The sequence below is a fragment of the Bos grunniens genome, chromosome 22 (assembly GCF_055505025.1).
Source record: "Bos grunniens cultivar Pamir isolate PY7600 chromosome 22, Bosgru_T2T1.0, whole genome shotgun sequence".
Taxonomy (NCBI): domain Eukaryota; kingdom Metazoa; phylum Chordata; class Mammalia; order Artiodactyla; family Bovidae; genus Bos; species Bos grunniens.
The window spans coordinates 36,578,960-36,591,848 of NC_141186.1; the positions used below are offsets into that span (position 1 = coordinate 36,578,960).

General features: G+C 39.3%; 1 long non-coding RNA gene across 1 annotated transcript; it reads right to left on the bottom strand.

Annotated features, from left to right (window-relative positions):
- Nucleotides 1-1,779: 1,779 nt before the first annotated feature.
- Nucleotides 1,780-11,158, bottom strand: LOC147348291 (uncharacterized). Its single transcript, XR_015151360.1, has 2 exons — nucleotides 10,994-11,158; nucleotides 1,780-2,274 (listed from the first exon to the last, which is right to left on the bottom strand). It is a non-coding gene; the product is annotated as an uncharacterized LOC147348291 (long non-coding RNA).
- Between the last annotated feature and the right edge of the window lie 1,731 nt (nucleotides 11,159-12,889).

The following is a 12,889-nucleotide window of genomic DNA, read 5'->3' on the forward strand; positions in this document are numbered from 1 at the left end:
GCAGCATTCCTGGCTTCTATCCACTGGATGCCAATAGCTTTGCTCCTCCCACCCAAGTTGTGACAATGAAATATATTTCCAGACATTGCCACGTGTACCTGGGGGTGGAAGGAGAAAGGCAAAATCATCATATTATGGAAATTAACACAACTTTGCAATTAACATTCTGAACTAACAAGAGGTACTGTTATTTTACTTTTACCTGTTGCACTTATGAACAGGTTGTCTTTTCTCTTGATCCTCAAAAGCAAAATTCTATATGCTATATACAAGATAATTCATTCTTTTATTCATTGAGCCAATAAACATCCATTAGACACATCCATTGAGTGCCTATTGCATGCAATTAACTTTAGGCATTGTAAAGAATAAAGAAAAAAAAATACTAGATACAGATTTTTTTTCCTCCAGAAGCTTGAGATCTTAGAGGAGGTGGAGTAGATATTTAGGCCATGAATGTGTATAGCTTTGGTGCAAGTAGGAAGCATTAAATTTGAAAAAAGAAAGAGATAAAATTTATGAAATGTTTTAAAGGGGGGGAACTCTTATTTTTCTTTTGCAGATCAGTGGTCGATGAGAAGCTCATTCCTGGGCTGGGATTCTGTGGTCTGAGTTTAATAGGGTGAGGTTGACCTACAGTTTGGAATATAAGAGTAGATTGGAGTTAGAACTAGACCTCAGGAATAAAACATCAAATCCAGAGAGAGAGACAGAGATGGAAACTCCCTCTGAAGCTTAATGTGGGTTCTCAGCCAGAAATGGCAAGATGGAGGAAGCATGCATGCATGCTAGGTCACTTCAGTCGTGTCCAACTCTTTGTGACGCTATGGACTGTAGCCCACCAGTCTCCTCTGTCCATGGGTTTCTCCAGGCAAGAATACTGATGATGCCATGCCCTCCTCCAGGGAATCTTCCCGACCCAGGGACTGGACCTGCATCTCTTTTGTCTCCTGCACTGGCAGGTGGGTCTTTACCACTAGTGCCTCCCGGGAAGCCTGGAAGAAGCACATGTGTGTTTGTTAGTTGCTCAGTTGTGTCTGACTCTTCTCAGCCCCATGGACTGTAGCCCACCAGCCTGCCAATGCAGGAGACCCAGGTCTGATCCCTGATCCCAGAAGATCCCACATGCCTTGGAGCAACTAAGCCCATGTGCCACAACTACTGAGCCTGTGCTCTAGAACTTGGGAAAGCAACTACTGAGCTCACATGCCTAGAGTCTGTGTGCCTAGAGTCCATGGAATTCTCCAGGCAAGAATACTGGAGTGGATTGCCATTTCCGTCTCCATGGGATCTTCCCAACCCAGGGACTGAACCCGGGTCTCCTGCATTGCAGGCAGATTCTTTACTTCTGAGCCAGCATATTTAAGACCAAAAATGTGAGGAACCAGGAGAACTTTTCCTACAATACTGTTAAACAACATTTAGTCCCCTTTGTACAAATCTGTTAATGGCCAATGTACAGAGGGAGCTGTAAGTGTACTAAACAGATTTGATGAGAGGGAGACCTCCCAGTGGGACCAAATTTATTTTTCTATTACTCATGGTATCCAATTACTCAGGACTGGTATATGGAGAGCAATTCAAGTTGAATCCAGGAGTAGAAGTGTAGCCATTAGAAGGTACCAATCACCTTCCACTGACCAGCCATGTGCCCTCCATCTCCTTCATTAGAGGTGCATTGTTTGGATGAGCCTTCAAAGAAAAATTCTCCAGAGAGGATGTTATTAACCACAAATCTCATGGTGTTAAAATTCTTCAAGTCTATTCCAAGACTGTTAATAGGTATTACCTTAAAGAGTTTAATCCACAGATTTGTTTTTGAAATGCCACGTAAAGCAAATTAAACACATTTGTTTACTGCACAACTTGTCAGAGCCATTCAGATACATCATACATCTCAAATGGAGGGATATAAATAATATGAAACATTTCCAAATTATTTGATTGCTAACCTGTTTTGTCCTGTAGCATCTCATGAGAACAGGTCTAGGCTACACGCTTTGTAGAGCCCTGCCTGCTTATGAATGAGTTTGTGAAATGAGAGGCTGTTGAGGGTACAGTAGGGAAAATTCATCCGCATGTGAATATTCACGTGTCCCTCTCTTCTTCACTTGCTCAACAAGGATCTGGCTCTGCCAACATGGTTCCATCACTTCCATTCTACCAAACAGGTTTCTGTCTTGATCACTAGCTTCTTGATCTTTATAAAACATCACTGGACATAGTGAGGACGTCACTGGACATGGTGAGGTCTGGAGATACTAGTTAATTACTCTGAAAAGGTCAAAGAGCAAACGGTAGGAGAAAAATAATAGTGAGGGGAAAATGAAAAGTGGGACCAGTTTGAAAAGCAGGTGTTTGGCAAAACTAATACAATTATGTAAAGTTTAAAAAATAAAATAAAATTTAAAAAAAATAAAGAGGATAAAAAAATAAATAAAGTATTTTCTGAGAATAAAAAAAAAAAAAAGAAAAGCAGGTGTTGGTGTTAGCTTTCATGCATCTTAGAGTTTGAGAAAGCGGGAATATTTGGCAAGAGACTTTTTCTGGATGTTACAAGATTAATTTTTTTTTTTTTTTTTTTTATTCTTCCAATTTTATTTATTTTTAAACTTTACATAATTGTATTAGTTTTGCCAAATATCAAAATGAATCCACCACAGGTATACATGTGTTCCCCATCCCAAACCCTCCTCCCTCCTCCCTCCCCATACTATCCCTCTGGGCCGTCCCAGTGCACCAGCCCCAAGCATCCAGCATCATGCATCGAACCTGGACTGGCAACTCGTTTCCTACATGATATTTTACATGTTTCATTGCCATTCTCCCAAATCTTCCCACCCTCTCCCTCTCCCACAGAGTCCATAAGACTGTTCTATACATCAGTGTCTCTTTTGCTGTCTCGTACACCGGGTTATTGTTACCATCTTTCTAAATTCCATATATGTGCGTTAGTATACTGTATTTATGTTTTTCCTTCTGGCTTACTTCACTCTGTATAATAGGCTCCAGTTTCATCCACCTCATTAGAACTGATTCAAATGTATTCTTTTTAATGGCTGAGTAATACTCCATTGTGTATATGTACCACAGCTTTCTTATCCATTCATCTGCTGATGGACATCTAGGTTGCTTCCATGTCTTGGCTATTATAAACAGTGCTGCGATGAACATTGGGGTACACGTGTCTCTTTCCCTTCTGGTTTCCTCAGTGTGTATGCCCAGCAGTGGGGTTGCTGGATCATAAGGCAGTTCTATTTCCAGTTTTTTAAGGAATCTCCACACTGTTCTCCATAGTGGCTGTACTAGTTTGCATTCCCACCAACAGTGTAAGAGGGTTCCCTTTTCTCCACACCCTCTCCAGCATTTATTATTTGTAGACTTTTGGATCGCAGCCATTCTGACTGGTGTGAAATGGTACCTCATAGTGGTTTTGATTTGCATTTCTCTGATAATGAGTGATGTTGAGCATCTTTTCATGTGTTTGTTAGCCATCTGTATGTCTTTTTTGGAGAAATGTCTATTTAGTTCTTTTGCCCATTTTTTGATTGGGTCGTTTATTTTTCTGGAATTGAGCTGTAGGAGTTGCTTGTATATTTTTGAGATTAGTTGTTTGTCGGTTGCTTCATTTGCTATTATTTTCTCCCATTCTGAAGGCTGTCTTTTCACCTTGCTAATAGTTTCTTTTGATGTGCAGAAGCTTTTAAGGTTAATTAGGTCCCATTTGTTTATTTTTGCTTTTATTTCCAATATTCTGGGAGGTGGGTCATAGAGGATCCTGCTGTGATGTATGTCAGAGAGTGTTTTGCCTATGTTCTCCTCTAGGAGTTTTATAGTTTCTGGTCTTACGTTTAGATCTTTAATCCATTTTGAGTTTATTTTTGTGTATGGTGTTAGAAAGTGGTCCAGTTTCATTCTTTTACAAGTGGTTGACCAGATTTCCCAGCACCACTTGTTAAAGAGATTGTCTTTAATCCATTGTATATTCTTGCCTCCTTTGTCGAAGATAAGGTGTCCATATGTGCGTGGATTTATCTCTGGGCTTTCTATTTTATTCCATTGATCAATATTTCTGTCTTTGTGCCAGTACCATACTGTCTTGATAACTGTGGCTTTGTAGTAGAGCCTGAAGTCAGGTAGGTTGATTCCTCCAGTTCCATTCTTCTTTCTCAAGATCGCTTTGGCTATTCGAGGTTTTTTGTATTTCCATACAAATTGTGAAATTATTTGTTCTAGCTCTGTGAAGAATACTGTTGGTAGCTTGATAGGGATTGCGTTGAATCTATAAATTGCTTTGGGTAGTATACTCATTTTCACTATATTGATTCTTCCAATCCATGAACATGGTATATTTCTCCATCTATTAGTGTCCTCTTTGATTTCTTTCACCAGTGTTTTATAGTTTTCTATATATAGGTCTTTAGTTTCTTTAGGTAGATATATTCCTAAGTATTTTATTCTTTCCGTTGCAATGGTGAATGGAATTGTTTCCTTAATTTCTCTTTCTGTTTTCTCATTATTAGTGTATAGGAATGCCAGGGATTTCTGTGTGTTGATTTTATATCCTGCAACTTTACTGTAGTCATTGATTATTTCTAGTAATTTTCTGGTGGACTCTTTAGGGTTTTCTATGTAGAGGATCATGTCATCTGCAAATAGTGAGAGTTTTACTTCTTCTTTTCCAATTTGGATTCCTTTTATTTCTTTTTCTGCTCTGATTGCTGTGGCCAAAACTTCCAAAACTATGTTGAATAGTAATGGTGAAAGTGGGCACCCTTGTCTTGTTCCTGACTTTAGAGGAAATGCTTTCAATTTTTCACCATTGAGGATAATGTTTGCAGTGGGTTTGTCATATATAGCTTTTATTATGTTGAGGTATGTTCCTTCTATTCCTGCTTTCTGGAGAGTTTTTATCATAAATGGATGTTGAATTTTGTCAAAGGCTTTCTCTGCATCTATTGAGATAATCATATGGTTTTTATTTTTCAATTTGTTAATGTGGTGTATTACATTGATTGATTTGCGGATATTGAAGAATCCTTGCATCCCTGGGATAAAGCCCACTTGATCATGGTGTATGATCTTTTTAATGTGTTGTTGGATTCTGATTGCTAGAATTTTGTTAAGGATTTTTGCATCTATGTTCATCAGTGATATTGGCCTGTAGTTTTCTTTTTTTGTGGGATCTTTGTCAGGTTTTGGTATTAGGGTGATGGTGGCCTCATAGAATGAGTTTGGAAGTTTACCTTCCTCTGCGATTTTCTGGAAGAGTTTGAGCAGGATAGGTGTTAGCTCTTCTCTAAATTTTTGGTAGAATTCAGCTGTGAAGCCGTCTGGACCGGGGCTTTTGTTTGCTGGAAGATTTTTGATTACAGTTTCAATTTCCATGCTTGTGATGGGTCTGTTAAGATTTTCTATTTCTTCCTGGTCCAGTTTTGGAAAGTTGTACTTTTCTAAGAATTTGTCCATTTCTTCCACGTTGTCCATTTTATTGGCATATAATTGTTGATAGTAGTCTCTTATGATCCTTTGTATTTCTATGTTGTCTGTTGTGATCTCTCCATTTTCGTTTCTAATTTTGTTGATTTGATTTTTCTCCCTTTGTTTCTTGATGAGTCTGGCTAATGGTTTGTCAATTTTATTTATCCTTTCAAAGAACCAGCTTTTGGTTTTGTTGATTTTTGCTATGGTCTCTTTTGTTTCTTTTGCATTTATTTCTGCTCTAATTTTTAAGATTTCTTTCCTTCTACTAACCCTGGGGTTCTTCATTTCTTCCTTTTCTAGTTGCTTTAGGTGTAGAGTTATGTTATTTATTTGACTTTTTTCTTGTTTCTTGAGGTGTGCCTGTATTGCTATGAACTTTCCCCTTAGGACTGCTTTTACCGTGTCCCACAGGTTTTGGGTTGTTGTGTTTTCATTTTCATTCGTTTCTATGCAAATTTTGATTTCTTTTTTGATTTCTTCTGTGATTTGTTGGTTATTCAGCAGCGTGTTGTTCAGCCTCCATATGTTGGAATTTTTAATAGTTTTTCTCCTGTAATTGAGATCTAATCTTACTGCATTGTGGTCAGAAAAAATGCTTGGAATGATTTCTATTTTTTTGAATTTACCAAGGCTAGCTTTATGGCCCAGGATGTGATCTATCCTGGAGAAGGTTCCATGTGCGCTTGAGAAAAAGGTGAAATTCATTGTTTTGGGATGAAATGACCTATAGATATCAATTAGGTCTAACTGGTCTATTGTATCGTTTAAAGTTTGTGTTTCCTTGTTAATTTTCTGTTTAGTTGATCTATCCATAGGTGTAAGTGGGGTATTAAAGTCTCCCACTATTATTGTGTTATTGTTAATTTCTCCTTTCATACTTGTTAGCATTTGTCTTACGTACTGTGGTGCTCCTGTGTTGGGTGCATATATATTTATAATTGTTATATCTTCTTCTTGGATTGATCCTTTGATCATTATGTAGTGACCTTCTTTGTCTCTTTTCACAGCCTTTGTTTTAAAGTCTATTTTATCTGATATGAGTATTGCTACTCCTGCTTTCTTTTGGTCCCTATTTGCATGGAAAATCTTTTTCCAGCCCTTCACTTTCAGTCTGTATGTGTCCCCTGTTTTGAGGTGGGTCTCTTGTAGACAACATATGTAGGGGTCTTGTTTTTGTATCCATTCAGCCAGTCTTTGTCTTTTGGTTGGGGCATTCAACCCATTTACATTTAAGGTAATTACTGATAAGTATGTTCCCGTTGCCATTTACTTTATTGTTTTGGGTTCGAGTTTATACACCGTTTTTGTGTTTCCTGTCTAGAGAATATCCTTTAGTATTTGTTGGAGAGCTGGTTTGGTGGTGCAGAATTCTCTCAGCTTTTGCTTGTCTGAAAAGCTTTTGATTTCTCCTTCATACTTGAATGCGATCCTTGCTGGGTACAATAATCTGGGCTGTAGGTTATTTTCTTTCATCATTTTAAGTATGTCTTGCCATTCCCTCCTGGCTTGAAGAGTTTCTATTGAAAGATCAGCTGTTATCCTTATGGGAATTCCCTTGTGTGTTATTTGTTGTTTTTCCCTTGCTGCTTTTAATATTTGTTCTTTGTGTTTGATCTTTGTTAATTTGATTAATATGTGTCTTGGGGTGTTTCTCCTTGGGTTTATCCTGTTTGGTACTCTCTGGGTTTCTTGGACTTGGGTGATTATTTCCTTCCCCATTTTAGGGAAGTTTTCCACTATTATCTCCTCAAGTATTTTCTCATGGTCTTTCTTTTTGTCTTCTTCTTCTGGAACCCCTATGATTCGAATGTTGTAGCGTTTAATATTGTCCTGGAGGTCTCTGAGATTGTCCTCATTTCTTTTAATTCGTTTTTCTTTTATCCTCTCTGATTCATTTATTTCTACCATTCTATCTTCTAATTCACTAATCCTGTCTTCTGCCTCTGTTATTCTACTATTTGTTGCCTCCAGAGTGTTTTTAATTTCACTTATTGCATTATTCATTATATATTGACTCTTTTTTATTTCTTCTAGGTCCTTGTTAAACCTTTCTTGCATCTTCTCAATCCTTGTCTCCAGGCTATTTATCTGTGATTCCATTTTAGTTTCAAGATTTTGGATCAATTTCACTATCATTATTCGGAATTCTTTATCAGGTAGATTCCCTATCTCTTCCTCTTTTATTTGGTTTGGTGGGCATTTATCCTGTTCCTTTATCTGCTGAGTATTCCTCTGTCTCTTCATCTTGTTTAAATTGCTGAGTTTGGGGTGTCCTTTCTGTATTCTGGCAGTTTGTGGAGTTCTCTTTATTATGGCGTTTCCTCACTGTGTGTGGGTTTGTACAGGTGGCTTGTCAAGGTTTCCTGGTTAGGGAAGCTTGTGTCGGTGTTCTGGTGGGTGGAGCTGTATTTCTTCTCTCTGGAGTGCAATGAAATGTCCAGTAATGAGTTATGAGATGTCTATAGTTTTGGGGTGACTTTGGGCAGCCTGTATCTTGAAGCTCAGGGCTGTGTTCCTTTGTTGCTGGAGAATTTGCTTGGTATGTCTTGCCCTGGAACTTATTGGCCCTTGTGTGGTGCTTGGTTTCAGTGTCGGTATGGAGGCATTTGATGAGCTCCTGTCAATGAATGTTCCTTGGAGTCAGGAGTTCCCTGGAGTCAGGGTTTGGACTTAAGTCTCCTGCTTCCGATTATCGGTCTTATTTTTACAGTAGTTTCAAAACTTCTCCTTCTATACAGCACCATTGATAAAACATCTACATTAAAGATGATAAGTTTCTCTACAGTGAGGGTCACTCAGAGAGGTTCACAGGGTTACATGGAGAAGAGAAGAGGGAGGAGGGAGTTAGAGGTGACCCAAATGAGATGAGGTGAATCAATAGTGGAGAGAGTGGGCTAGCCAGTAGTCACTTCCTTATGTGCACTCCGCAACTGGACCACTCAGAGATGTTCACGGGGTTATACAGAGAAGAGAAGAAGGAGGAAGGTAACAGAGGTGGCCAGAAGGATAAAAGGGGGGAATGAAAAGGAGGGAGACAGATCCAGCCAGTAATCAGTTCCCTAAGTGTTCTCCACCATCTGGAACACACAGAAATTCACAGAGTTGGGTAGAGTAGAGAGAGGTTAGGGAGGAGACACAGGCGACCTGGTGGAGAAAAAGGAGGGTCCAAAGGGAGAGAGAGCAGTCAAGCCAGTAATCTCACTCCCTAGTGAAAAATGGGTCCTGAAGATTGGGTCCTTAAAGGTACAAAATTGGTAACAAATACATAAAAGCAAAAATTAAAAATCTAGAGTAGAGTTTGGAATTTCAAAAATACGATGTTAAAGAAAAGAAGAAGGAAAAGAAAGAGAGAAAGGACGAACAAACAAAAACAAACAAGGTTGCGAAAATTATAAAGAAAGTACAGGTACAAAATTGATAACTAATACCAGAAAGCGAAAATTAAAAATCTAGAGTAGAGTTTGGAATTTCAAAAATACGATGTTAAAGAAAAGAAGAAGGAAAAGAAAGAGAGAAAAAACGAACAAACAAAAACAAACAAGGTCGCGAAAATTATAAAGAAAGTACAGGTACAAAATTGATAACTAATACCAGAAAGCAAAAATTGAAAATCTAGAGTAGAGTTTGGAATTTCAGAAATACAATGTTAAAAAAAAAAAAAAAAGAAGAAGAAGAAGAAAAATAAAGAGAGAAAACAAACAAACAAATACGAACAATGTCACAAAAATTATAAAGAAAATACAGGTACAAAATTGATATCAAATACCAAAAAGCATAAATTAAAAATCTAGAGTAAAGTTTGGAATTTCAGATATACAATGTTATATAAAAGAAGAAGAGAAAGAAACAGAGAAGAAGAAAAAAAAAAGAAGAAAAAAAAAAAAGTCACAGAAATTATATAAAAAAAAACTATAGGTACAAAATTGATAACATATACCAAAAAGCGAAAATTAAAAATCTAGAGTAGAGTTTGGAATTTCAAAAATACAATGTTAAAGAAAAGAAGAAAAAAAACAAAACGCAAAACAAAAAAAAAAAAAAACAAGGTCAAAAAATTATAAAATATATATATATGAAGTTTGCTGAAGAAGAAAAAATAGGGTCTTTTTTTTTTTTTTTTTGCAAAGTAATAGGTTATAAAAGTGAAAATTAAAGGAACAATAGAGGACTTAAAAATTTTTTTTTTTTTTTTTTAGTTAAAAAAAAAAGAAAGAATGATCGTAAAAATAATAAAAGTATATCTAGGACTTTTTTGTTTTTTTTTTTTGTGGGTGTTGTGGGTTCAGTTCATTTTTGGCTAGTTCCTTGGTCAGATTTATATTTCTCAAGATCTATAGGCCCCTTCCTATGTAGTCCGTAGTAACCACAGGGTTTTGATCTATTGCCTGTAGCTTCCAAGGCGTTTCCCTCTGTTATATCTTCTTCTGTTTGCTAGTCTCTTCAGTATCTGGTTTCCGCCCTGACTCAAAGGGCACGGTGGAGGACACTCTTTTTTTTTTTTTTTTTTTTTTAGGCTTACTTGTTCAGTCGCGCTGTGGGGATGGAGGGAGGGATGCTGCAAACAAATAACACTGGCGTGGGCTCGCAGTGCCTCAGCCACCCTGGGTCTGCCCCCGCTCACGGCGCGTGTAGCCTCCCTGTCCACACTGCTCGTACTCTAGGTTGTTCCGCCGGGAACAATCCGAGGCTGGCCCTGGGCTGCATGCACCTCCCAGGTCCAAGCCGCTCAGGTTCAGGCACTCGGGTAGTCCTCAGAGGCGCAGACTCAGTTGGGCCTGCGTTTTGTGCTCTTCCCAGGTCCGAGCGCCAATTTGCTCTTCCCAGGCGAGCGCCAATGCTGCGACTTATCGCCTCCCCGCCACTCAGTTATCTGGATGTAAAACCGACGCACCTTCTCAGGCAGATGTTGACCGTCCAGACCCCCAAGAAGTTTTAGTTAGCAAAGAAGCCTGCTTACAATTTTATAGATAATGTCTCTCTGGGGCTGCGATTGCCCCCTTCCGGCTCTGGCTGCCTGTCACCGGAGGGGGAAGGTCTGCAGCCAGCTATCTCTGTTCAGTCCTTTGTTCCGTGCGCGGGCCTGGCGGTCTTAGGTTAGGGCTGGCTTTTCGCGTGGTAGGTATCCCACAGTCTGGTTTGCTAGCCCAAATTATTTCGCTCAGATAGCGCTCAGGGTATTCAGGCCAGATTCTTACTCTCAGCGATGCAGCCCACGCCGCGCCTCCCTGCCCAGCCCCGGTTTGCTAATGGCGGATGCAGGCGTCTGCGCTGCTTCTCTGCTGGGGGAGTTACCGTAGGGCTCGCAATCTGCGAGTTTTAAATTGTTTATTTATTTTTTCTCCCTGTTATGTTGCCCTCTGTGCTTCCAAAGCTCGGCACAGATTCGGCAGTGAGAAGGTTTCCTGATGTTTGGAAACTTCTCTCTTTTTAAGATTCCCTTCCCGGGACGGAACTCCGTCCCTCCCTCTTTTGTCTCTTTTTTTTGTTTGTTTTTAATATTTTTTCCTACCTCCTTTCGAAGAGTTGGGTTGCTTTTCTGGGTGCCTGATGTCCTCTGCCGGCATTCAGAAGTTGTTTTGTGGAATTTACTCGACGTTTAAATGCTTTTTTGATGAATTTGTGGGGGAGAAAGTGTTCTCCCCGTCCTACTCCTCCGCCATCTTGGCTCCTCCCCACAAGATTAATTTTTGAAAGAGTTTCATCTATTTGTTTTTGGCTGTGCTGGGTCTTGGTTTCTGTGTGGGCTTTTCTCTAGTTGCAGCAAGTAGGGGCTACTCTAGTTGTGGTGCATGGGCTTCTCACTGTGTTGGCTTCTCTTGTGAAGCATGGGCTCTCGGCACACAGACTCTAGGCCTGTGGGCTCAGTTGTTGCCTTCCCCAGTTCTAGAGCGCAGGCTCAGTAGTTGTGGGACCTGAGCTTAGTTGCTCTGAGTCATGTGGGATCTTCTGGGATCAGGGATCAGACCTGGGTCTCCCGCATTGATATGCAGATTCTTTACTACTGAGCTGCCAAGGAAGTCTAGAAAAGTAATTCTTAAGTTGACTTTTTTCCTTATCAAACGGTAATAAGCATTTAAATTGCTTTTTATTTACTGGTTACTAGGATAAATTTCTTTAAATATAAAAATGAGTTGAAACGAAGCTTTTAAGATGGATCCAAAAAGCTTTTATAACCATTAAAATGTTATTACAGGGAGTATTTAATTGGAATCAGAGCTTGTGGGTTAAGGTGAAAGAGTGTCACAGTATATGGATATCCTGGAAATAAAGGCTTAATGGAATGAATTGATGAATATCTCTTATTTTTATTTTCCCACCCATGTTCTCAGAACAGCAAATATGCCCCATTTTCTAGGAACTGTTCCTCTTCTACTCCATGTGGTTCTGAGGAGCTGCTGATCCCAGGTCATAGCCTTGTGGCCACAGGAATGGACACATGAAAGAGTCCTGGCCAATCACAATCACCCATTCCCATAGCTGCAGGTATGAGCATGTGACTCAATCCAGGCCAATCAGAATCTTTCCCTGCAATTTTATATAGAGAGATGGTGAACTAAAGAAATGGTGATGGGATTAAGCAGGGGTAATGGAAACCGGGCATTGTCTGCATCCGCATTTCTGTTACCACTCCATCCCTCATGCTGGCCACCAGGAAAAAGCCAGTCTATAGACATGAAGGGAGGCACCAGCAGAATCTGAGTTGGGAAACAGGAGAAGATTGTAAAACATCATTGCATTGTCTAAGTTACTGGGTTCCCTGTGACCAGTTACCTCTGGACTCTCTTGTTATCTGGACCAGTCATTCCAGTCTAGTTTAATTAATGTTAGTTTCTGTCCCTGGTAAACAAAGGCATCCTGGGGAATTATCTAGACATGTTCAGAGTGCTATGAGGACAGAAATGTATACATGACAGTGATGAAGTAGAAGGGTCTTGAAGATGGAGAGAGAAGAGATTGCTGTCAACTTTCTCATGAGCTCTGTTTGCTCAGAGCAGAGGCTGATAGGAGACTGAGGATATGAGGAGGGAGTGGCAATCATGAAGTGATCAAAAACTGAGAAACTAATTTCATCTCCTCCTTGAGTTTGCTGCCTAACTGAAGTGATAAGGCAAGATGAGCTGGATGCCCTGGATGGTGATTTGATTTTGAATTACCTAAGTTTACAATCTAAAGATTGATCTATCTTTTCTCTGATCTGTTTATCACTATAGTCACGGTATATTACCATAAAATACTTTTAGGGTGTACTATCATAACAAATAAATGGTATATTATCATAATATAATACAGACCCACACTTTTTATCATTTGCTTGTTTTAAGCGCATCTTTATGGTTTGAAGAGGCTGTAGGTACAAAGAAAATACGATACTTCTCCAGATTCATCTGGTGCAGTATTCAGGCTG